Genomic DNA, 25,941 nt, shown 5'->3' with positions numbered 1-25,941 from the left:
TGATACCCCTCATCGCTGAATCTCTGTGATACCCCTCATCGCTGAATCTCTGTGATACCCCTCTTCACTGAATCTCTGTGAATCCAGAGAGTTTAGCATTGTGGCCTTACAACACTGGGATTCCCGACTGCAGCTACCACTAAGGTCCCTAATTTCATTGAATTTCTATGTTCCTCCTGATCCGGGATAAAGTCCTGTCCTACAATCTGTATAGATTGCCCCTAAACTGTGGCTGGGACATAATGTTTCATTCTCTTCGGGGTGACAGAACTAATTTGAATGGTTTGTGCTCTCTGTAATAAATTGAAAAATGTGTTCTCGCTACATGAAAAATGAGCTATAGACATGAAATATTTTCAAAATTAAATTGTTTTACCACTTGTCTGATGTGCTTTATGTTTCAGACTAGTACTTGTGGGAGAGAAACAGAGAGAGAGAGAACGAGAGAGAGAGAGAGAGAGGGTGGGGGGGGGGGGGGGGGGGGAGGAGAGAGAGAGCAATAAAGAGCAGAAAGAGAGAGCAACAGAGAGAGAGAGAGAGCATAGAGAGGGGAGAGAGAGAGACCAATAGAGAGTGACAGAGAGAGAGAGAAAGAGACAGAGAGAGCAATAGAGAGCAGAGAGGGGGAGACACTCAGATAAAAAAGGACAGAGAGCAGAGAGAGAGAATGTCAAAGAGAGAGTGATGAATAGAGAGATATATAGATGAGAAAGAGCAATAGACAGAAGAGGCAGTCAGAGACAGAGCAATAGACAGAGAGGCAGTCAGAGACAGAGCAATAGACAGAGAGGCAGTCAGAGACAGAGCAATAGACAGAGAGGCAGTCAGAGACAGAGCAATAGACAGAGAGGCATTTAGAGACAGAGCAATAGACAGAGAGGCAGTCAGAGACAGAGCAATAGACAGAGAGGCAGTCAGACAGAGAGAGAGCGAGAGAGACAGGCAGAGAGTAGGGTTGTTCGGAAATGCTGATTTCCGATTCTGATGAATTTACGCCTTCCGATAAGTGTCTTTTCAATTTCCGAAGAAATCCATAGAAGTCTGAATTTTCAAGTTCTGCAGAATGTTTTTTTTTTTTTTAGTTATTTTTGTCAATAAAGTTAGTTTATTTATTCATTTTTGCGGATATACGCTATTATGCAACCACGGTAAACTTCAGCATTGGCCTAATGTACGCAATTATGCTAAAACCGCATTCCCGAATCGAATGGTAAATTTCTGCATTTTGTAATTGGCCTAATACGTCACGAGTAGGGATGAGCGTAATGACCTAATTACGAATTTCCGAAATTTCGCGAAATTACTACAATTACGATTTTAGCAGTTATCGAAATTTCGTAATTTTCGCAAATTACGCAAATTTTCGTAATTACGATTACGAAATTTAGTATTTTAAAGTTTGCAAAGGTTTCTATCCCACTAGATGCCTAAAATGAATAACCAACCTACTCCTCCTCCTCCTCCTCTCTCTCTCTCTCTCCAGAGATTTGTAGTATTTCAAAACCATACTCACATTCATGACATGTCCAGGGATCAAACCCAGGCCAACCACATGGAAGACAGCTATGCTCACCACCATACCACCAAACACAAACTAAATAGACTGCTAACCTAAATCTTACTTGTAGACAGTCATATGAGACACATGCTGGGTGCAGGGCTTTGTGATTGGACCATGCGATAGAGTGAGGTGCAAAAATGAAATCATGCCTAGCAGAGGATGGTTTCACAGTGCTAAATGCTAGGCTGGCTGTGGTGCAATTGGTTAGTGTGTCTGGCTGGTAACAGCAAGGTTACAGGTTCAATTCCATCCAGGCATGTCTTTTCCTTTTGCGTTCAACAGTTGTCCAAACAGAGCCAACAGAGCCCCAGATAGCCATGTAGAGTTAGGTCACAGCTAGCCTGGCTGTGGTGCAATTGGTTAGTGTGTCTGGCTGGTAACAGCAAGGTTACAGGTTCGATTCCATCCAGGCATGTCTTTTCCTTTTGCGTTCAACAGTTGTCCAAACAGAGCCAACAGAGCCCCAGATAGCCATGTAGAGTTAGGTCACAGCTAGCCTGGCTGTGGTGCAATTGGTTAGTGTGTCTGGCTGGTAACAGCAAGGTTACAGGTTCGATTCCATCCAGGCATGTCTTTTTCCTTTTGAGTTCAACAGTTGTCCAAACACCGAGCACAAAGTTTTGCATGCGTAAAGTTTTACGCACGCAAAATACCCCCATTGGGGTTCAATGGCGCAGCGCTGCGCCACGCAAAAGGAAAAGACATGCCTGGATGGAATCAAACCTGTAACCTTGCTGTTACCAGCCAGACACACTAACCAATTGCACCACAGCCAGGCTAGCTGTGACCTAACTCTACATGGCTATCTGGGGCTCTGTTGGCTCTGTTTGGACAACTGTTGAACGCAAAAGGAAAAGACATGCCTGGATGGAATCGAACCTGTAACCTTGCTGTTACCAGCCAGACACACTAACCAATTGCACCACAGCCAGGCTAGCTGTGACCTAACTCTACATGGCTATCTGGGGCTCTGTTGGCTCTGTTTGGACAACTGTTGAACGCAAAAGGAAAAGACATGCCTGGATGGAATCGAACCTGTAACCTTGCTGTTACCAGCCAGACACACTAACCAATTGCACCACAGCCAGGCTAGCTGTGACCTAACTCTACATGGCTATCTGGGGCTCTGTTGGCTCTGTTTGGACAACTGTTGAACGCAAAAGGAAAAGACATGCCTGGATGGAATCGAACCTGTAACCTTGCTGTTACCAGCCAGGACACACTAACCAATTGCACCACAAGCCAGGCTAGCTGTGACCTAACTCTACATGGCTATCTGGGGCTCTGTTGGCTCTGTTTGGACAACTGTTGAACGCAAAAGGAAAAGACATGCCTGGATGGAATTGAACCTGTAACCTTGCTGTTACCAGCCAGGACACACTAACCAATTGCACCACAGCCAGCCTAGCATTTAGCACTGTGAAACCATCCTCTGCTAGGCATGATTTCATTTTTGCACCTCACTCTATCGCATGGTCCAATCACAAAGCCCTGCACCCAGCATGTGTCTCATATGACTGTCTACAAGTAAGATTTAGGTTAGCAGTCTATTTAGTGTGTGTTTTGGTGGTATGGTGGTGAGCATAGCTGTCTTCCATGTGGTTGGCCTGGGTTTGATCCCTGGACATGTCATGAATGTGAGTATGGTTTTGAAATACTACAAATCTCTGGAGAGAGGAGGAGGAGGAGGAGGAGGACTGGCTGTGCTATTCATTTTAGGCATCTAGAGGGATAGAAACCCTTACAACCTGAAAAAGTAAAATTTCGGTTGGAGACACGAAATTCGTCATTACGGGAGTGAAATTTCGATTACGAAATTGTAAATTACGATTTGAAAATTAATTACGAATTTGGGTCGTAATGTTAAATTTCGCATTTGTAATAAAAGCAGTTCGAAATTTCGAAAATTTCGGCTCATCTCTACGTCCGAGTCTTCTGGTTGGCCTAAAATTTCCGTGGTAATCCGATTTCTGTGGCACAATACTGATTGTCTGGTTGGTCCAATGCTTCCTAGGTTTGTGATTGGCCTAAAATTTCTGAATCTCGGTAATGTGATATTTCCCTGGGATTCCAAACTTCGCATACCGATTTCCACAGCGGAAAGCTGATTTCAGATCGGAATACAGAATTCCACAGAATTTCAAATCTCCTCCCTAACAGAGAGCAATGGACCGAGTGACAGTCAGACAGAAGGAGGGAGACAGAGAGAGGACAGAGAGCTATAAGCAAAGAGGGCGCATTCACACTTGAAATCTGCGATTAGCGCGATAAAATCCCTGTACACTCCTGCGATTCCCAATGATCATGATCAGTACTTGTTTAAGCACTGTACTGAGATCGCTCAAGAATCGCGGCAAAATGTTGCAGGTAACACGTTTTGTGATGGCCGTTAATCGCGAAGCGCCCGCGATCAGAGAACACTGCCATAGGGTTATAATAGCGCTAGCGCTTCGGCGATTTGCTGGAATCATCTGCTAATTGCCGTAGTGTGAATGGGCCCTTAGACAAAGGCCTCATTGGAGAGTTTTACTAGCGATTACTAGCGATTTCAGCAGCTTTTTTCCATCGCTAGCAGTCGCTAGCAGTTTGAAAAGCACTACTGCAATGTAATTTGAATGGCAGTGTTCACACTTAACATTCGTCAGAGATTTACGATTTTGCTGAAATTACAAAAGCGCTGCATGGAGCATTAATTTTAGCAATTTTGAAGCAATTGCGTTTCAATATTATAGAATCGTAAAACGCAATCACTCCAAAATCGCTTACCTGTAGAGTAAAAAAAAAATCGCAATTCCCCGTGTGAAGGAGGCCAAAGACAGAGAGAGAGGCAATGTGACCAGGGGGTCCTGGAGGATGAGGCCCACTTCCTGCTACACTGCAGCAAATACGCACCTGTGAGGACCGCCCACTTCCAGAGACTCTCCGCCCCACATCCAGGATTTTACCTCCACAGATGAGGAGAGGAAACTCTACATCCTACTGGGGGAGGAGGAAACAACCGTGCAAATAGCTGCCTGATATGTCACAGCATGCCCACCAACTGAGAAGAACATGATACCACATGGACTGTATTCCCCCCAATACCCCCCTATGGACTGTATATCCCAGTCCCCCATGCTGTCCCTTACATCCTCCACACACCTATACCCCAACCCCCTACATCCTTCCCTTATTCCCACAATCCCTCTCCCCATGTTAATGTTTTGTTTTGCTTTGGCAATGCTAAATGTATTTGGTCCTGCCAATAAAGCTTTTTGGATTTGGAGACAGTCACACACGAAGAGACACAGAGAGCTATAGAGAAAGACAGTCAGACAGAGGGACAGAGAGCTATAAAGAGAGACAGGCTGACAGAGGGGAGAAAGACAGAGAGCTAAAGAGAAAGACAGTCACACAGAGGGAGAGAGAGAGCTATAGAGAAAGAGAGAGACAGTCAGAGGAAGACAGACAGAGAGCCATAGAGAAAGAGAGAGACAGACAGAGGAAGAGAGACAGAGAGCCATAGAGAAACAGAGAGCTATAGAGAAAGACAGGCAGACATAGGGAGAGAGACAGAGAGCTATAAAGAGAGAGACAGTCTGACAGAGAAAAGAGAGAGCTACAGAGAAAGAGAGAGACATGCAGACAGAGGATGAGAGACAGAAAGCCATATAGAATGAGAAAGACAGCCAGACAGATGAAGGGAGACATATATCTATAGAGAATAAGAAAGACAGAGGGGAGAGAGAACTATAGAGAAAGAGAGAGACAGTCTGACAGAGGGAGAGAGACGGAGAGCTATAGAGAAAGAGAGAGACAGACAGAGGGAGAGAGACAGAGAGCTATAGAGAAAGAGAGAGACAGTCAGACAGAGGGAGAGAGACAGAGAGCTATAGAGAAAGAGTTTGACAGTCACAGAGGGAGAGAGATATAGAGAGGAGAAAAGGGAGACAGAGAGCAATGGAGTGAGAGAAAGAGACAATCAAACAGAAAGTGCAAGAGAGACAGACAGAAAGAGAGGCAGAGGCACTGAGGCAGACAGAGAGAAGTACAATGTGACGTTTCAGTCATTGGAGATACAAGCAGCTATACCTTTAATTGAATAATGTTCCGATTAATTGAAGAACAGTCAGTCCTGAGGAAGAGACTGCTCTCCAAAGCATGTATCTAAAGAAACAACATTAGCAAAAATGTCTCACCTGCTGCTACAATAAACGATGCCTAGCTAGCTAGATGGACAGATCATGTAAATCCAGTCCACTACTACCGCTACAGAAATAAGGATATTGCCGAAGTATTAAAGGCATGACTGTCTAAACACCTCGTTCAGAGCGGAATGAAAGGCGACTGAGGCACAGAGCAGACAGACCGCTGTGTAACCCCCCTCCAGGCAGTGACTGTCACAGACGCAGATTAATACAGACTCACTACAAGTGCGCACAGTCCGGCAGGTTCGCCCTCTGCCCATCCTCATCAGACAGGTACCCCCGCCATACAGAGGGGAGGCTAAAGTACTGCAAACGTGCGTTTATGAACAACAAATCAAGTGTGTATTGTTATGAAAAAGGTAAGCTGTAATTCCTGTTCTAGTTCTCTCTAGTGGGAAAGGGGGGCAGGTGTGACCCCTCTGTGGACACCCACGTTGATCAGCACACGCATGGCCCAATAACTATAAGTTCACACATGTTAAGCTCTGGAACTCTTTACACTCACGCTGCACCCATGACATACAGCAAAGTTACTCAACTCCCCTGGGCTTCCACCTGCCCTCCATACGTAGTTACCCCCTCTCCTGAGCAGTGTTGCCAACTCATCCCTTTAATTACTGACACATATGAATTATACAGGTTTCGTGGCTAGGTAGATGCAGTCAAGGCACTGATTATGTATAATTAGCCCCAGAACCTGTATAACTTAGATGTGTCAGTAATTAAAGGGATGAGTTGGCAACACTGCTCCTGAGCTTCCTCCTGTCCTCCACCTCCATACACATTTCCCACCTACCTGGGCTTCCCCCTGTCCTCCATACATTTACCACCTCCCCTAGCCTTCCACCTGTCCTCCATACATAGTTACTACCTCCCCTAGGCTTGCATCTGTCCTCCATACACAGTTCCAGCTTGTAGAACTACCCAGTCCTCTTCCTAACTTCCCTAAAGCCCTCATCAGGATCTCACCTCGCTGCCCTCATTATGTTCTCCCTTAAAAAAGCATGTTCCAGTTTTTACATCCCAATTCAGCAATTTTACATCAGCAATTCGCATTAGATCTAGAGCAACAGTCCCCCGTCTGCCTGGAGCCACATATTCTCCAACCAACTTGCTCCTCAGAAGAAGTCCCAAGACAGGTGGCTGCTGATTGCTGCTCTGTAATTAGTCTCTATGTGTGGCTGCTTTAGGTTCTGTTTGCGGAACTGGCACTTCTACAGCGTCCCCCCCCCCCCCCCCCCCACCCCCCACCCACCCATTCACCTAATGGTTTGTACTTATTGGGTTCCATCTCCCCAACATCAGCATCCTACATCTGGTCCCAGCATCAGCGTCCCACATCTGGTCCCAGCATCAGGGTCCCACATGTGGTCCCCAGCATCAGCATCCCACATCTGGTCCCAGCATCAGTGTCCCACATCTGGTCCCAGCATCAGCATCACACATCTGGTATTAGCATCCCACATCTGGTCCCAGCATCACACATGTGGCCCCGGCATCAGCATCCCACGTTGGTCCCAGCATCAGCATCATACTCATACATGTGGCCCCAGCATCAGCATCCACATCTGGTCCCAGCATCAGTGTCCCACATCTGGTCCCAGCAATCAGCATCACACATCTAGTATTAGCATCCCACATCTGGTCCCAGCATCACACAATGTGGCCCCAGCATCAGCATCCCACATCTGGTCCCAGCATCAGCACCACACATGTGGCCCCAGCATCAGCAGCATCCCACATCTGGTCCTAGCATCAGCATCCCACATCTGGTCCCAGCATCAGCATCCCACACCTGGTCCCAAAATCAGCGTCCCACAACTGGTCCCAGCATCCATCCCACATCTGGCCCCAGCATCAGCATCTCAAATCTGGATCTGGTCCTAGCATCAGCATCCTACATCTGGTCCCAGCATCAGCATCCTGCAACTGGTCCCAGAATTTCATAATTGGACCCAGCATCAGCATCTCGCAACTGGTCCCAACATCAGCATACCACCGCTGGTCCCAGCATCAGCGTCCCACCGCTGGTCTCAGCATCCCACAACTGGTCCCAGGCCAGCAGCAGCATTCCACAGCTGGTCCCAGCATCAGCGTCCCACAGCTGGTCCCAGCATCAGCATCCCACAACTGGTCCCAGCATCTCTCAACTGGTCCCAGCATCAGCATCCCACAGCTGGTCCCAGAATCCTACATCTATTCCCAGCATCAGCATCCCACAACTGGTCCCAGCAGCAGCATCCCAAAACTGGTCCCAGCAGCAGCATCCCACAACTGCTCTCCAGACAGAAGTCCCAGCCTGGTCCCCCCCCCCCCCCTCCCCAGCCAGCGGCAGACCCTACCTGTCAGTGCAGCAGCAGCAGTCCAGGTGTCTCCCGGTGTCCCCTGCGGTCCAGCTGAGTGTTGAGAGATGCCGGAGTCACCCCGGGATGTTCTTCCTCCTCTCAGAGCCGGGATAAGGAGAATTCCCCCCGCCCTGTCATTACCTCCCCTCCCTTCTCTTCAGCCTCACTCACTCCCCTCTTCTCATCTCTTAATCGCTCTGCAGGAGGAGGGACGTGGCAGAGGCTGCAACACTGGAGCCCGGGAGGTGGGGGGATGCAAGGGGTAATGGGCATTGCGTGGGGTATTAACCTCAGCACTGCACCCCTGCAAGCACCTCACTGAGGGAGGGCAGGATGAGAGTATTAACCACTGCACTGCAGCTATGCTGCTAGAGACAGGAATAGAGCAAAAGTATTGATCACTGCACTGCAGCACTGGAAGAGGATACTGGGGGTAGGAAGAGAGAGGATTAACCTCTACACTGCAGCACTGGAAGAGTGTGCTGTGGGTAGGAAGAGAGGATTAACCTCTACACTGCAGCACTGGAAGAGTGTGCTGGGGGTAGGAAGAGAGAGGATTAACCTCTACACTGCAGCACTGGAAGAGTTTGCTTGGGGTAGGAAGAGATGATTAACCTGTATACACTGCAGTACTGGAAGAGGATGCCGGGGGCAGGGTGGTAGGATTAACCTCTGCACTACAGCACTGGAAGAGAATACTGGGGGTAAATGGGTACCAGGAATACGAAGAGAGGGTTAATCTCTGCAGTGCAGCACTGGAAGATGATTGGGGGGGGGGGGGGGGGGGGGATAATTAACCTCTGCTCTGCAGCACTGGCAGAGGAGGTTACTGTAGGTAGGAAGAGAGGATTAACCTCTACACTGCAGCACTGGCAGAGGAAACTGGGTTAGGAAGAGAAGATTAACCTCTACACTGCAGCACTAGCAGATGATACTGGGAGTAGCAAGAGAGGATTAGCCACTTCACTGCAGCACTGGTAGATGATGCTGGGGCAGGGATGAGAGGATTCAACTCTGCACTGCAGCACTGGAAGATGATGCTGGGAGTAGGATGAGAGGATTAACCTCTGCACTGCAACACTGGAAAATGATGCTGGGGGTAGGATAAGAGGATTAATCACTTCACTGCAGCACTGGAAGATGATGATGGGGGAGGGATGAGAGGATTAAACTCTGCACTGCAACACTGGAAAAGGATGCTGGGGGTAGGATGAGAGGATTAATCACTTCACTGCAGCACGGGAAGATGATGATGGGGGAGGGATGAGAGGATTAAACTCTGCACTGCAACACTGGAAAGGGATGCTGGGGGTAGGATGAGAGGAATAATCACTTCACTGCAGCACTGGAAGATGATGAGGGGAGGGAATGAGAGGATTAACCTCTGCACTGCAGCACTGGAAATGGTTACTGGGAGTAGGAAGAGAGGATTAACCTTTGGCTGCAGGCAGAGGATACTGGGGGTAGGAAGAGAGGATTAACCACTTCACTACAGCACTGGAAGATGATGCTGGGGGAGGGATGAGAGGATTAACCTGTGCACTGCAGCACTGGAAGATGATGCTGAGAGTAGGATGAGAGCATTAACTCTGCACTGCAGCACTGGAAGAGGATGCTGGGAGTAGGATGAGAGGATTAACATCTGCACTGCAGCACTGGAAAATCATACTGGGGATAGGAAGAGAGGATTAACCACTTCACTACAGCACTGGAAGATGATGCTGGGGGAAGGGATGAGAGGATTAACCTGTGCACTGCAGCACTGGAAGATGATGCTGAGAGTAGGATGAGAGAATTAAGTCTGCACTGCAGCATTGGAAGAGGATGCTGGAAGTAGGATGATAGGATTAACCTCTGCACTGCAACACTGGAAGAGCATACTAGGGGTGGGATGGGAGAATTTACCTCTGCACTGCAGCACTGGCAGATCATACTGGGGGTAGGAAGAGAGGATTGACCTCTGCACTGCAGCACTGGAAGAGGATACTGTGGATATGAAGAGAGGAGAGTCCTCTGCACTGCAGCACTGGCAGAGGATACTGTGGATATGAAGAGAGGATTGACCTCTGCACTGCAGCACTGGCAGATCATACTGGGGGTAGAAAGAGAGGATTAACCTATGCACTACAGCACTGGAAAAAATGCTGGGGGAGAGATGAGAGGATTAACCTCTGCACTGCAGCACTAGAAGAGAATGCTTGGGGAGGGATGAGAGGATTAACCTCTGTACTGCAGCACTGGAAGAGAATGCTTGGGGAGGGATGAGAGGATTAACCTATGCAATGAAGCAATGGAAGAGGATACTGGGGGTAGGTTGGGAGGATAAACCTCTGCACTGCTGCACTGGCAGCAGATACTGGGGGTAAAATGAGAGGACTAATCTCTGCACAGGGACGGATCTATCGGGGGGGGGGGGGGGGGGTGGCAAGCGGGTATCTTGCCCCAGGAGCAGTTTGTTGAATTCTTAAAAAGGCGGCAAAATGAATGGCAGTTTAGGCGCCAATACCTGACCTCGCCCCAGGCGCAACTTGGTCTTGATCCGTCCCTGTCTCTGCACTGCTACCCTGGAGAAGAATCCAGGGGGAGTAATGAGATGACTAACCTCTGCAGTGCAGCACTGGAAGAGGAAAATAGGGGTAGGATGGGAGGATTAACCTCTGTCCTGCAGCACTGGCAGAAGATACTGGGGGTAGGAAGAGAGTATTGACATCTGCACTGCAGCACTGGTAGAAGATGCTGAGAATAGGATGGAAGGATTAACTGGAAGAGGATGCTGGGGTTATGATGAAAGGAATAACCTCTGCACTGCAGCACTGGAAGAGGATGCTGGGGGTAGTAAGAAAGGATTTACCTCTGCACTGCAGCACTGGAAGAGGATACTGGCAGTAGGATGAGAGGATTAACCTCTGCCCTGCAGCACTGGCAGAAGATACTGGGGGTAGGAAGAGAGCATTGACCTCTGCACTGCAGCACTGGAAGAGGATACTGGCAGTAGGATTAAAGGATTAACCTCTGCACTGAAGCTCTTGCAGAAGATACTGGGGTAGGAAAAGAGGATTGCCTTCTGCACTGCAGCACTGAAAGAGGATGCTGGCAGTAGGATGAGAGGATTTACCTCTGCACTGCAGTACTGGCAGAGCATACTGGGGGTAGGAAGAGAGGATTGACCTCTGCACTGCAGCACTGGAAGTAGATGCTGGGGGTAGGATGAGAGGATTAACCTCGGTACTACAGCGGATACTGGGGCAGGAAGAAATGATTGACCTCTGCAGTGCAGCACTGGAAGACGATGCTGGGGGGGGAGGGGGGGGGGGGAGAGGATTAACCACTTAAAAAGAGGATACTGGGGGTAGGATAGGAGGATTAAACTGGCACTGGCAGAAAATACTGGGGGTAGGAAGAGTGGATTGACCTCTGCATTGCAGCACTGGCAGAGGATACTGGGGGTAGGCTGGGAGGCTTAACATCTGCACTGAAGCACTGACAGAGCATATTGGAGGTAGGATGAGAGTATTAACCTCTGCACTGCAGCACTGTAAGAGGAGGATGGGGGAAGCAGGAGAGGATTAACATCTGCACTGCAGCACTGGAAACCGATACAGAGAATATAATGGTAGTATTTATCTGCACTGGAAAGAGATATCAGGAAGGAGATAATAATGTCAGTAGTAGGTACTGGAAAGAGATGTTATGAAGGGAATGGTATTAAGAACTGCAATTGAGAAGTATTCTTGGGGTGGGGGGAGTGTAGTAATCTGCACTGTCTACTGGGAGTAATGAAGATTAATAATTTCTGCAGTGAACAGTAACTTCATTACTACAGTAGTAGGAATAAATGCAGGGATAATTACATAGTATTATTAACCATTAAAACACATAATATGAATCACACTGGCTTAGCACTGCAGACCTAGAAGAAAGGAGAGCATCAATCACTGCAGTGCAACACTGGCACCAGACACAGAAGGCATGAGAGTAACACTGCAATGCAGCGCTAGCAGCAGACACAGAGGGAACAAGAGTATTAATTTCTGCAGTGTGACACTGGAAGCAGACACAGAAGGCATGAGAGTATTAACACTGCAGTGCAGCACTAGCAGCAGACACAGAGGGAAGAAGAATATTAATTACTGCAGTGCAACACTGGCAGCAGACACAAAGATAACAAGAGTATCAATCACTACAGTACAGCACTGGCAGCAGACACAGAAGAAGGATAGTATCAATTGCTGCAGTGCAGCACTGGCACCAGACACAGAAGGCATGAGAGTAACACTGCAAAGTAACGCTAGCATCAGACACAGAGGGAACAAGAGTATCAATCACTACAGTACAGCACTGGCAGCAGACACAGAAGAAGGATAGTATCAACTGCTGCTGTGCAGCACTGGCAGCATACACAGAAGAAGGATAGTATCAATTGCTGCTGTGCAGCACTGGCAGCAGACACAGAGGGAAGGAGAGTATTAATCACTACAGTACAGCACTGGCAGCAGACACAGAAGAAGGATAGTATCAATTGCTGCTGTGCAGCACTGGCAGCATACACAGAAGAAGGATAGTATCAATTGCTGCTGTGCAGCACTGGCAGCAGACACAGAGGGAAGAAGAGTATTAATCAGTACAGTACAGCACTGGCAGCAGACACAGAGGAAGGATAGTATCAATTGCTGCTGTGCAGCACTGGCAGCAGACACAGAGGGAAGGAGAGTATTACACACTGCAGTACAGCACTGGCAGCAGACACAGAAGGAATGAGAGTATTAATCACTACAGTACAGCACTGGCAGCAGACACAGAGGGAAGAGTATTAATCACTACAGTACAGCACTGGCAGCAGAGACAGAGGGAAGGAGAGTATTAATCACTGCACTACAGCACTGACAGCAGACACAGAGGGAATGAGAGAATTAAACACTGCAATACAGCACTGGCAGCAGACACAGAGAGAAGGAGAGTATTAATCACTTCAGTACAGCACTGGCAGCAGACACAGAGGGAAGGAGAGTATTAAACACTGCAGTACAGTACTGGCAGCAGACACAGAGGGAATGAGAGTATTAATCACTACAGTACAGCACTGGCAGCAGACACAGAGGGAAGGAGAGTATTAATCACTACAGTACAGCACTGGCAGTAGACACAGAGGGAAGGAGAGTATTAATCACTGCAGTACAGCACTGGCAGCAGACACAGCGGAAAGGAGAGTTTTAAACACTGCAGTACAGCACTGGCAGCAGACACAGAGGGAACGAGAGTATGAATCACTGCAGTACAGCACTGGCAGCAGACACAGAGGGAACGAGAGTATTAATCACTGCAGTACAGCAGTGGCAGCAGACACAGCGGAAAGGAGAGTATTAAACACGGCAGTACAACACTGGCAGCAGACAAAGCGGGAATGAGAATATTAAACACTGCAGTACAGCACTGGCGTTAGACACAGAGGGAAGGAGAGTATTAATTACTGCAGTACAGTATTGACAGCAGACACAGAGGGAAGGAGAGTATTTAACACTGCAGTGCAGCACTGGCAGCAGACACTGATGGAAGGAGAGTATTAATAATCACTATAGTGCAGCACTGGCAGCAGGCACCCTCTGTGTCTGCTGCCAGTGTTGCACTATAGTGATTATTAATACTCTTAAGGAGAGTATTTAACACTGCAGTGCAGCACTGGCAGCAGACACTGATGGAAGGAGAGTATTAATAATCACTATAGTGCAGCACTGGCAGCAGACACAGAGGGGAGGAGAGTATTAAGCATTGCATTACAGCAATGGCAACAGACACAGAGGGAAGGAGAGTATTAAACACCGCAGTACAGCACTGGCAGCAGACACTGAGGGAAGGAGAGTCTGAGTATTAATCACTATAGTACAGCACTGGCAGCAGACACAGAGGGAAGGAGAGTATTAATCACTGCAGTACAGCACTGGCAGCAGACACAGAGGGAAGGAGTGTATTAAGCACTGCAGTACAGCACTGGCAGCAGACACTGAGGGAAGGAGAGTATTCATCACTGCAGTACAGCACTGGCAGCAGACATAGAGGGAATGAGAGTATTAATCACTGCAGTACAGCACTGGCAGCAGGCATAGAGGGAATGAGAGTATTAATCACTACAGTACAGCACTGGCAGCAGACACAGAGGGAAGGAGAGTATTAATCACTGCAGTACAGCACTGGCAGCAGACACAGAGGGAAGGAGAGTATTAATCACTACACTACAGCACTGGCAGTAGACACAGAGAGAAGTCTTCAAAATATTCCTGCACTGTTACCTTTTTACATTTTAATATGATGAGAACTGCATTAAAAGTGAAGGTAGCGCAGTGTCAGAGGTACCACAATTCTTTATTAGATCGAAAACATCATGCTGACATGTTTCAGGCGCACAATGGTCCTTAATCATAGCATAGGTTTTTGATGCAAGGTGTGTTCCATAAAAAGCATGCAGCCACACCTCCACTAGCAGAGAGCTCAGACACACCCGAGGGTTAAGTGGTTAGGTGCCACTGTGGGAGTGGAGAGGGGTTAAGGGTTAGACACCAGCAGAGGAGGGTCAAGGGTTCGGCACCACGGGGGGAGGGGAGGTTGAGGGTTGGGTGCAACCGGGAGATGTTAAAGAGACACTGAAGCGGAAAAAAAATTATGATATTATGATTTGTATGTGTAGTACAGCTAAGAAATAAAACATTAAGATCAGATACATCAGTCTAATTGTTTCCAGTACAGGAAGAGTTAAGAAACTCCAGTTGTTATCTCTATGCAAAAAAGCCATTAAGCTCTACGACTTTCAAAGTCGTGGAGAGGGCTGTCTTCTGACTTTTATTATCTCAACTGTAAGTAAAGAAATGTCTTTTTCTCTGCTAGAGGAGAGGTCATTACTTCACAGACTGCTCTGAAAGAATCATTTTGAAAGCTGAGTGTTGTGTAATCTGCACATATTATAGAATGATGCAATGTTAGAAAAAACACTATATACCTGAAAATAAAAATATGAGAATATTTTCTTTGCTGCTAATCTTCTAGTAATTATTCATAGTACACAACCAATTCATTATATCATTTTTTTTTCCGCTTCAGTGTCTCTTTAAGGGTTAGGTACCACCTAGGTTAGGCATCAGTAGCAGGAGGGTTCTGTGTGAGAGTAGGGTTAGATTAGGTCATAGTAAAATATCAGTAGAGATTACCGATATCTTACAGCAATCCAAATTTTGGTTTGACAAAATTCCAATCAGACGACTATTTTTATAATCATTTGTAATCATTTGCGCCCATCAACTGAGATTATTTACAATGAATTCGATCAGAATTTCTGATCACTCAAATGATTTTTCACTAGAAGTTGGACTGTTAGTATCCACCATTAGTTTCCATCAACACCTCCAGGACCATCTCCCACTGCATGGTGATAGTTACCTCACCTCTCTTCACATGAGGTGCAGAAGAGACCCTTATCTGTAATATTTGACACGGGCAATTTGCAAAGTGGCGGGGGTCTTTGCTGCCTGCCTTTTGCAGATTTCTCCCCTCACCCAATCTTAGAGCAGGATATTCCATTTACCCACTGCTCTGTGTTTATTATGTAGTCTACATGCAGTCTGCAAGAATTCCAATATAACCATAAATGTCTGCTGTAATGAATCTTATCTCAGTCAGTCTGGTTCAGCAATATTCTCGGGATGTCTGGTGTAAATCGCTTTCTTGAGGTCACAGCATATCAATTGGGTTGAGGTCAGGACAGGGTCGTAACTAAAAATCACTGGGCCCCCCTGCGAAACTTTGGATGGGGCCCCCTTCCGCCAGGACAGAGCACTCGGGGAGAGGTAGACAGGTTGGGGGCTGGGCATTGTACAGAAGAGTGTGCTGCACACTGAATAGGCTCTGTCTACAAATCTTTGTCTGCCAAACGTTTGTGCAGAGAGTAAAAACATTTTTTCTCTCCTTGCCCTTAGTTGTCAGTCTCTCAGGATGGGGCAGTGTTGCCAACTCATCCCTTTACTTACTGACACATCTAACTTATACAGGTTCTGGGGCTACTTGCACATAATCAGTGCCTTAACTGCATCTACCTAGCCACAAAACCTGTATAATTCATATGTGTCAGTAATTAAAGGGGTGAGTTGGCAACACTGGGATGGGCCCCCCTGTGGCTTCTGGGCCCCCCTTTAGCTGCAACCCTTGCAGGGTCTATTGTTACGCCCCTGTCCGTCCTGGCCCTGACGCAGCAAAGCAGCCCCAAACCATGATACCCCCACCACCATACTTCACAGTTGGGATGAGATTTTGATGTTGGTGTGCTGTGCCTCTTTTTTTTCCAAACATAGTGTTGTGTGTTTCTTCCAAACAATTCAACTTTTGTGTCATCTGTCCACAGAATATTTTGCCAGTACTGCTGTGGAACATCCAAGTGCTCTTTTGCAAACTTTAAACGTGCAGCTATGTTTTTTTGGACAGCAGTGGCTTCCTCTGTGATATCCTACCTTTGAACTCCATTCTTGTTTAGTGTTTTACATATTGTAGATTCGCTAACATTGATGTCTGCATGGGTTTCCTCTGGGCACTCCAGTTTCCTCCCACATCCCAAAAATTTATAGACAAGATCAGATCACATTTTATGACCAATTTGTGCAGTAATCCATATAATTCCAAAGGGTTTACACACTTTTTCGTACTATCGTATATGGATGCAGTAGCTCCACCTACCATTGAACAAGTAAACACTTTACCACTATAGATGCTCAGGTTCTCCAAGTGTTGAGGCTCAGTGTTTCTTAAAGTGGATAACTGTGTAACTATCAATTACTAGGTAATGCCCAGTGATGTTGATCCAGGGATTTTATCTGATTGCCATCTGGAGTCGGGAAGGAATTTTTTCCCTTTTGGGGCTAATTGGACCATGCCTTGTAAGGGTTTTCCGCCTTCCTCTGGATCAACAGGGATATGTGAGGGAGCAGGCTGGAGTTGTACTTTGTTCTCTGGTTGAACTCGATGGACGTATGTCTTCTTTCAACCCAAATAACTATGTAACTAATGTAACTATAACAAGTAACTTGTCTATATATCTTATCTAAAGTTTAGATAGTTTACACAGCATATCTAGCTGCAAACAGCTTCAAAAGTTTATGATTATTTATTCCTGTGATACAATGAGGGCAGCCATGTTCTGTTTGTCACATTGTCACAGGCTGAGGGCTGGAGATGCTATCAGCTTGCCTGTGTGTAAATTCAGTCCCCTCTCCTCCTCCCTCCTCCCCTCTGCCTCTGAAATCAATGGCTAGTAACCTCCTCCTCCTCCTGTCCAGACTGAGCTCCCATAAGCCCTTGCTACAGTGCCAAGGCACAAAAGGAGCTGTGGGCGAGGCTTGTTCAGTTTATAGGGAATTAGAGTATTAAAACATAATAGCAAATATATCGGCACGATGGAACAATGGAACCGCCGCCAAGAAGAACAATGTCCAAAAGTTCAGAAGTCAGGCATACATCAAAGGTCAGTGCAGGTTTAGAAAGTCATTGTATGTAGGGAATGATAAATTCTTCACCACAATACATCAAATGCTCAGAGGTAAGGTATCTATCTTATATAAAATTTTCTGGGCCCCATGCTTGGCAAACCTACAGGGCCCCCCTCACACCAATTAACAATCTGATAGGTAGATTGTGTGGGGGCAGAGCCACGGTATGTGGTGTAAAGTGAAAGCAACTTGCCTGTGGCCCATAACACCCTCCCCCATGCATTGATGTGTGTTCACCAATCACGCAGCAGGGAAGAGGGAGATGACCACACAATTGCTAGAAGAGGCTCGAGTGGCACTGCCACTGTTTGAGCCCCAGACCCTTCCTGGGCCCCATACTACTGTCCCTCTTGTACCCCCCTGATGGCTGCCCTGGTTGTATCTAATCCAGGCAGCACACAGGAGGCAGCACTGTGCTCTATGCTCTGGACTTCTTCTCTTCCTCATTCCCTGCAGGCATAAATAGGGTCACCATAGCTGGAGAGCAGGGGAGGGAGACACCTTGGGGCTCCCGTACAGGTGCTGGGGCACTGGGGCAATTGCTTCTGTGGAAGCGCCGACCCTGATTACTGTTATGCTAAACCATAAGAGGCGTGTCTATTTAATGTTGGCGCTGGTGAACTGGGCGCAGGGTGAGACGAATGAGGGTTCACACAGCATTATCTATACTTACCTGGGGCTTCCTCTATCCCCATGAGGTGTGTGGGCTCCCTCGCCGTCCTTCATGGACACTCTTTTCTCCTGTATTAGCCACTGGAATGCAAGGCCAGTCATCCTCTACTGCACATGTGCGGTCCTTGTCAGGTGGGCAAATGCGGCCGGGAGGATCTGAGCATCCGGGAGTAATACTGCTCAGATGCAGAACACTCTCACCCACAGGTGCACATCGGAGGTGCGCGTGCTTCTGGCCAGGCTGGGCATGCACATATCAAGATGACTGACCCCAACTGAGAAAAATACCAGCGGCTAGCACAGGGGAATGGAGCGGCTGGCAAGAACAACGAGGGAACCCACACATCTCAGGTACACTTTAAAGTGGACCTGAACTCTTGCACAGGACACAAGGAAAACATAACAGAAATGCAGCCTGTGTAATTCTTCGTCATTTGTGTCTAATCACTAGTTGTAATTTGATCTCCCCCTGTGTCACATGACAGCCTATGGCAGATAAGCAGATAAATAAAGCAAATAAAATGTTTTTTGCTTAAAGGGTATTATGACGTGTATCTTTTAGAGCAGAGAGGACGTTCTAAGTTGAAGTCCACTTCAAGCCTGTGGGTCTCCACCCCAGCTCAGAGGGGCTATCTACCTCTCCCTAGTGGTTTAAGACTATAAGACCTGTTGCCCAATGCCAGCTATCTAAAACATAGCAGAGTGCAGAGGGTTAATTTAATTTATACTATAAAAAAAATGGTGACCCAACTGGGGCTTTAAGACACGAAGGTTTCTGAACTGGAGTTCTGAGAACGCCGCTGTCGTCACCAGCGAGGCTATTCCCTGTAATGTTAACGCATTCAGGCGATTCCTCGCGAGTGATTGTGTCACCAGCGAGGGTTCAGCGGGCGTGATTTAAGTCCTACGCGATTTTACTCTACATGGCCAAGTCACAGAGCGTTTGTTATCCTATCCTCCCTGGATTTATGAGTGCGTCGGGGGGAAACTGGGGGGGGGGTGATTACTACAGGAGATGAGCGCTGCTGTGAATCCGTGTTTATGTGAAACATCCATCCAATCATGCGCAGACAATCTCACGTTTTATTCAAATACTCCTGCAGATGACCGTGTGCTGGGAATAAACACAACCTGACACCTCCGCACATTTCCTTTAGAAAATCATCTCTGGAAAGCGCAGCCGTCACTCTCAGAATCGCTCTACATTCTTAGAACGCTGTGATTGTCCGGAAACCGCATTAAGATGACCTTCTGCGGTCGGTTAATTGCCGGGTGGAGACCTTGAAGCCCCTTTTACACTAGCAGGTAAACCTGCATTGCAACCTATTTTACAGCAAGGGGCAGCAAAAGCAATGAACGTCTATGGAGGCTTTCACGCTTTTTGCGGTCCGTTGCGGTGCCCAGGAAGTATCTGATTCCAACGCAATGGCTGCATTGCGGTACCACATGCAGAGCGCTTAAAGGAACACTATCAAACCAAGTGTTCTAAAATGACCTTGTACAAATAATATCTAAGTAGCGGTGTAAACATTTTTCTTCTTTTCATGTTAAATATCAGAGGCAAAAGCTGTAATTCATTGTGTGTAGGATTTAGCTCTATTGGAACAAAATCATTCTCAAAAGAGGCGTCTGCTTCAATGCACAGCCAGTGTTTGTTTTTTTGTTTTTTTGCATATCAGACTACAGAGTATTTTTCTCTGAAAGCAAAAAAAGTATGAAAAGCTGTGGTGTCAAAGACAATTACAAATGTTTATAGCAAGTTACATTTCCTCTGCTTTCCTCAGACATTGTAGTCAGAGACACAGGACACAGTACAGATGCAGCTGCTGAGAGCTTTCTCTCACACACAGGGTTAACAGATGCACTGTGAGGGAATTCCCCTTCCCCTGATGGCTCACTCTGCCCTCAGATTTGAGCAGACTTGCCCTCAGTCAAGAGTGAAAGGAATTTGATACAGTAAACAAAAGAGATAAGCAAGGGAAATGTATACATCATTATTTGCTAGCACTTCAGGTAATCTCTGAACCCCAGGTTAAAAAAACATGTTAATCGATAGTGTTCCTTTAACACACGGTGCTTGGGGTAATGGAAGTCTGTGGACGATGAACGTAGTGTAAACGCCCGAGCGGTGCGTCGCACATGTGCGGACCGACGGAAATCCTAGTGATGTACTTCCTGCTCAGCAGGAAGTACGTCACTGAGCAGGGGGTGGTGCTATGCATATGACCCTGTCAGCGATCTATGCAGCAGAATCATATGATGTCATTTTTTGCATTGTGGTGGGATGCGACAGGAGCAGCGCATCACCACCGCATATACAAAATAAAAAATATGTAAAGTCGGCCACAGGGTTAATCCACAGGAATGTTCAGCCGCTCGTTTTCCTTACAAATTCTTTCCCGGGAAATGTCACCTGCTGCTGAATAGAATGATCCACAGACAATGATTCTCAGACAACCTCATCTCCATAAAAAAAATTTGATGCTGTAGATGCGAAATGTAAAAGAGAACATAATGTGAAGATTCTGAAAATACTACAAAGGCAACATTGCAATACCAGCAGGGCCGGATTTACCGTAAGGCACTGTAGGCACGTGCCTACTGGCGCCTGATGATGGAAAGACGGCTCAATCCCCTCCCTGAGTGCCTCCCTCCTTCTTTCAAGTTGAGTGTATTCCGTTTGGACGGAACGGAATTGCTTTTTCAATCCAGCAGAATTCCGAAATTGCCTGTGAAATTCTGCTGGTATCCGTTGATGCCATTGGAATGAATTTTCAGCTTAAAACCATCAAGTCCTAGAGAGAGAGCAAGCTCATTTTTCTCTAGGATAGATCATAATGGTACATGCTAGGCTGCATTCAGCATGTAGTGCTGGTGGTGGTATAGCGGATAAGAGAGCTGACTACCAAGCACTCAGACCTGGGTTCAATTCCCGGCCAAGACCTGGGTTCAATTCCTGGCCAAAGTATGTAAGCTGGCTTTTAAAAGCCTACAAATCTTTAAGCAAGCTCATTTTTCTCTAGGATAGATCATAATGGTACATGCTAGGCTGCCTTCAGCATGTTTGTCAAGAGGTAGCGCTCAAGGTGCGTATCACCTATAAAGGATGTCATCAAATCAAATATGTTCAGCTTATACTACATATGACAGGTACAAGCCTAAATATAAACACTTTGACACTCAAAGTCCATGCAAGATTATTAGCAGGGTGATAACTAAAAGTCCATGTACACAGGCCCTAAAATTTAAAACTTGGACTAGATCACTGGTTTCTTCTCCATAGGTACACACAGCACACTAAAAGTAGATTCTTCAAATTGTGGACCCTCCACCAACACCCTTTGTGGTCCACTCACCGCTGTATTAGACCAACCAATGGTCTATATGCACATTGGGACCGTTCCCGGGTCGTCCCCCACCTCTCGATCAAATGCAGTGTGTCTTTAATCCAAACAGACCTCTTCATATACGATGCAGCCTTCTAGCTAAAAAACTTAGTGAAGAGAACTCCACATAGCGTAATACTGCTTAAAAATGTTTATTTAATAAAATGCAATTGCACTCACATGTTTGTAGATAAAATCAGCGCACAGAGTGATTTATAAACGGGCTCTCCCCCGTTCAGGTGGCCAGGCTGGCAGGCTCCTCAGAGTGGATCCCCTCTATTTCCGCCGCGCGGTCGGAAGAAAACGGACGCCACACGTGCCTCCTCGCCGCCGCTCACCCTGTGATTGTGTTGCCCAGTTTCCGCATCAGACTCCGGAGTCTGATGCGGCTCAGGGCGGAGTCTGATGCGGAAACTGGGCAACACAATCACAGGGTGAGCGGCGGCGAGGAGGCACGTGTGGCGTCCGTTTTCTTCCGACCGCGCGGCGGAAATAGAGGGGATCCACTCTGAGGAGCCTGCCAGCCTGGCCACCTGAACGGGGGAGAGCCCGTTTATAAATCACTCTGTGCGCTGATTTTATCTACAAACATGTGAGTGCAATTGCATTTTATTAAATAAACATTTTTAAGCAGTATTACGCTATGTGGAGTTCTCTTCACTAAGTTTTTTAGCTAGAAGGCTGCATCGTATATGAAGAGGTCTGTTTGGATTAAAGACACACTGCATTTGATCGAGAGGTGGGGGACGACCCGGGAACGGTCCCAATGTGCATATAGACCATTGGTTGGTCTAATACAGCGGTGAGTGGACCACAAAGGGTGTTGGTGGAGGGTCCACAATTTGAAGAATCTACTTTTAGTGTGCTGTGTGTACCTATGGAGAAGAAACCAGTGATCTAGTCCAAGTTTTAAATTTTAGGGCCTGTGTACATGGACTTTTAGTTATCACCCTGCTAATAATCTTGCATGGACTTTGAGTGTCAAAGTGTTTATATTTAGGCTTGTACCTGTCATATGTAGTATAAGCTGAACATATTTGATTTGATGACATCCTTTATAGGTGATACGCACCTTGAGCGCTACCTCTTGACAAACAGAATTTTATAGAATAGAGGAGGCGATCGGGTGTTGCTATCAGGTGCTGAGTAGGGACACTGTGAGCGCTATCCTCTTTATACAAGTTTGCCTTCAGCATGTAGTGCTGGTGGTGGTATAGCGGATAAGAGAGCTGACTACAAAGCACTCAGACCTGGGTTCAATTCCCGGCCAAGACCTGGGTTCAATTGTTGGCCAAGGTATATAAGCTGGCTTTTGAAATTCTACAATTCCCTGGAAGATGAGACCCTCCTCCCTCCGGGAGGAGGGAGTGAGGGGTGAGGAAAGTATTAACAATTAGCTAGGAACAAGCCTAACTAAACTCTCCCTAGCAGAGTCTGTCAGCAGCTGTCCCTTAACTAATTAGTGCAGGCAGACTAGTGAGTAAAACGGCACAAGGACCTTGCCTTTTATAAGGGGGGTGGGGCTCCAGGAGTGAGTGCAGTCTGATTGGCAACAATGTGCCTGCTGACTGTGATGTAGGGGGTCAAAGTTCTGCTCAATAAAGCATTATGGGGCGAATCGAACTTCTGGAAAAGTTTGCCTGCTCTTGGCGAACGCGAACCACCGAAGTTCGCCAGCGAACCGTTCGCGACATCTCTATTGCCTGGCAGCCCTGCTGATCTTTTCGTCTGCAGTGTTGTCTTAAAGAGAATCTGTATTGTTAAAATCGCACAAAAGTAAACATACCAGTGCGTTAGGGGACATCTCCTATTACCCTCTGTCACAATTTCGCCGCTCCTCGCCGCATTAAAAGTGGTTAAAAACAGTTTTAAAAAGTTTGTTTATAAACAAACAAAATGGCCACCAAAACAGGAAGTAGGTTGATGTACAGTATGTCCACACATACAGTGGCGTAGCTACAGACCTCAGGGCCCCGATGCAGAATTTGGACATGGGCCCCCCCCCCCCCATACTTACTCTGCCAGTGCCCTATGTATTCTTTCAAGTGATGTGGAAGCAGACAGCAATATAGCTGTCACCTGCAGGCCAATATAGCTGTCACTGCAGGCCAGTGTCCTCAGCAAACAGGCGTGTGCACCATGTGACGCCGGTAGCATTGGATCTGAGGGAGGGATGGTAAGGAATATTGAGGGGGTAGTGAGAAGAGAGAGCGGGATTATTAGGGGTCTGGGAAAGGGAGGGTGGGGAATATTGAGGGGGGAATGAAGAGAAAAAGGGGGGTTATTAGGGGGGGTGAGTGAGGAGAGACAGGGGGGTTATTAGGAGTCTGGGAAAGGGAGGATGAGGAATATTGAGGGAGGAGTGAGGCGAGAGAGGGGAGCTATTATTAGGGGTCGGGGGACAGTGAAGAATATTGAGGGGGAAGTGAGGAGAGACGGGGGGGGGGGGGGGGGGGTTATTAGGGGTCGGGGGAGTAAGAAGGGAGAGCAGTTAGGAGTCTGGGAAAGGGAGGGTGAAGAATATTGAGGGGGGAGTGAGGGAGGTTATTAGGAGTCTGGGGGAGAGAGGTTGAGGGGGGGCTAGTGAGAATTCTGGGGGGTGGATAGAAAGACAGGAAATTACTAGGGGTCTGGTGGAGGAAGGTTAGTGAGCACTGTTGCGGGCTCTGGATACAGTAAAGGCCGATAAGCAGTGACAGGGAAATAAAGAGGGAGACAGCACTCACCTCTCATACCTCCCGCTCTGTTTGCCTGGGGGAAGGGAGCTCTTGGCTCATCTCCATCTTCTCCCATGCTCTGTCCTTGCTGTGCCAGCCAATGGGATTTGCAGGGGCAGGGCTCGGTGAAAGAATCAAGCAACTCACAGGAACGATCCTGTGAGAGGCGGAGCTACCCGCGATTTGGGGGCGGAGCTACCCGCGATTTGGGGGCGGAGCTAAGCGGCTGTCACGGAGGGCCTGGGGACAGAGGAGAATGCGGGGAGCAGGGGCCGGTACGGGCCCTAGGAGATCGCGGGCCCCGTCGCCAGTGCGACTGCTGCGACCCCTGCTCCTACGCCAGTGCACACATAGAAAATACATCCATACACAAGCAGGCTGTATACACCCTTCCTTTTGAATCTCAAGAGATCATTTGTGTGTTTCTTTCCCCCTGCATCTCTCATGCACTGAAGTTTCAGGCTGCTCTTTTCTTCCTGCAAACAGCTTTGCCCTTGTCTGAATTTCCTCAGTATGTGAAAGCCCAGCCAGCTCAGAGGACGATTTATCCAGCTTGTAAAAGATAAGCGAGAAGAGAGAAGCTGCCCTAATCTAAATAATACACAGGCAGTGTGCAGAGAGGGGCCTGGAAGGGGGAGTTCATAGCAGAACCACAACACTGAAGAACTTGGCAGCCTTCCAGACACAGGCTGACAAGTCTGACAAGGGAAAGATACATTGATTTATTACAGAGACTGTGATAGCAGAAAGTGCTGCAGTAAGCCAGAACACATTAGAATAGCTTTTGGAACTTGTAGGATGATAAAAAACAGGATGCAATTTTGTTACGGAGTCTCTTTAATCACACCAGTAACAAGCATGCAGCTATTCTTGTCAGATCTGACCATAATGTCAGAAACACCTGATCTGCTGCATGCTTGTTCAGGGGCTATGGCTAAATGTATTAGAGACAGAGGATCAGCAGGGCTGCCAGGCAACTGGTATTGCTTAACCTCCTTGCCGGTTATCCCGAACACAGTTCGGGGTAACCTGCGCAGGAGGATTTCTCAGGCCCCGCTGGGCCGATTTGCATAATTTGTTTTCCCTACACGCAGCTAGCACTTTGCTAGCTGCATGTAGTACGCGATCGCCGCCGCTCGCCGCCGATTCGCTGCTACCCGCCGCACCAAGCCGCCCCCCCCCCTGCCCCAGACCCCTGCGCAGCCTGGCCAATCAGTGCCAGGCAGCGCTAAGGGGCGGATCGGGATTCCCACTGACGTCACGACGTCCATGACGTCGGTGACGTCATCCCGCCCGGTCGCCATGGCGACCGGGGAAGCCCTGCAGGAAATCCCGTTCTCAACGGGATTTCCTGCATACTCTGATCGCCGAAGGCGATCGGAGTGGGTGGGGGGATGCCGCCGCTCAGCGGCTATCATGTAGCAAGCCCTGGGCTCGCTACATGATTTAAAAAAAAATAATTTAAAAAAAAGTGCGGCGCTGCCTCCTTGCCGGATTTTTTAGAACGGCAAGGAGGTTAAAAGAAAATAAATGTGGAAGCCTCTATATCCCT

At 47.5% G+C, this 25,941-nt stretch overlaps 1 protein-coding gene across 1 annotated transcript in view; it reads right to left on the bottom strand.

Annotated features, from left to right (window-relative positions):
• KCND1 (potassium voltage-gated channel subfamily D member 1) overlaps positions 1–8,186 on the bottom strand; it is a 185,777-nt gene extending 177,591 nt beyond the window's left edge. The window contains exon 1 of the mRNA XM_068248806.1: positions 8,091–8,186. The gene's annotated coding sequence lies outside the window, so the exon portion shown is untranslated. The remainder of the gene's footprint in view (positions 1–8,090) is intronic.
• Positions 8,187–25,941: the final 17,755 nt, after the last annotated feature.

This window comes from Hyperolius riggenbachi, chromosome 8 (genome assembly GCF_040937935.1).
Source record: "Hyperolius riggenbachi isolate aHypRig1 chromosome 8, aHypRig1.pri, whole genome shotgun sequence".
NCBI lineage: Eukaryota > Metazoa > Chordata > Amphibia > Anura > Hyperoliidae > Hyperolius > Hyperolius riggenbachi.
The sequence above is the reverse complement of the archived record's forward strand: the minus strand, read 5'-3'. Positions and strand labels throughout refer to the sequence as shown.